The sequence below is a fragment of the Penaeus monodon genome, chromosome 31, assembly GCF_015228065.2.
Source record: "Penaeus monodon isolate SGIC_2016 chromosome 31, NSTDA_Pmon_1, whole genome shotgun sequence".
NCBI lineage: Eukaryota > Metazoa > Arthropoda > Malacostraca > Decapoda > Penaeidae > Penaeus > Penaeus monodon.
Window position 1 is genome coordinate 7439865 of NC_051416.1, and position 897 is coordinate 7440761.

The following is an 897-nucleotide window of genomic DNA, read 5'->3' on the forward strand; positions in this document are numbered from 1 at the left end:
AATTTAGCTTTTCCCTTTACATGTGTGTGCGTGCATATGTACTCCGTGCATGATGGGGTAAAGTTGGTGTGTGAATGAACTTTTTAAAAGGGAGTTTCAATTGATACATTTTGATGTAAAATGCATCAGAATGTAATTTTCTTTGTAAAGCAGAGTACTTCATTTAAGATAGATTACATTTAAATTTGACTTTCAAGTTGTAACCACTATTAGCGGTCTGAGTTTAAGGTCCCTATTATTAAGTACTGTATATTGTATCTCTAGATTTGTTGTTCCCTTTTATTAGAAGCACATCTGTTTTTGCCTTTCTTTACCAGCAGGATGGCCAAAAGGATTTTTTAAGTGGTTAAAACAATTTTGTCTAAACCTGATAAAAGTGGTTTTGTATCTTCCTATTTAGAGCTATAACAAAAAAAAACAACTGTATTTGCTTCAATTTCAGTAAAAAAAAATAACCTGTGTTCCATTTATATACAGAAAGATGATAAGAAAAATAGTTACAACTACTACATATTCCAATGCTAATATGATTGATAATGCTTGTGAAGTAGTTCTTATAAAATTAAGAACATTTCATTCCTTGGCAGTGTGTTTTGGGGTAAATCTAGCAAACTGGAGAGCCAGAAAAATTAAATTTGCTATGCTATTTTAAAACCAATGATTGTGTTATACACACGTGTATAAAAAAATACAGGCCAAGCCTCAACTTGTCTTGTAAATCTGATGAAGAAGGCTGAGAAGGCAATCACTGTAATAAGACTCAAATAAAGGAAATGCTTTACAAGTTAGTTTTGATATGCCAGTCATCTCACCACACTAAACTATTTCATCATTGTTGCAAAGCACATTAGAAGTTGAGCTATTACAAAGTAGCATGAAAAGTTCTAGAGCTTGCCT

The 897-nt window shown here is 32.0% G+C and overlaps 1 protein-coding gene across 1 annotated transcript in view; it reads left to right on the top strand.

The window, feature by feature from the left end:
• The window catches only part of LOC119593018, a 27676-nt gene extending 26895 nt beyond the window's left edge, over positions 1–781 (top strand). Inside the window, exon 7 of the mRNA XM_037941911.1 lies at positions 1–781. This exon is cut by the window's left edge and continues 889 nt beyond it. The gene's annotated coding sequence lies outside the window, so the exon portion shown is untranslated.
• The last annotated feature ends 116 nt before the right edge of the window (positions 782–897 follow it).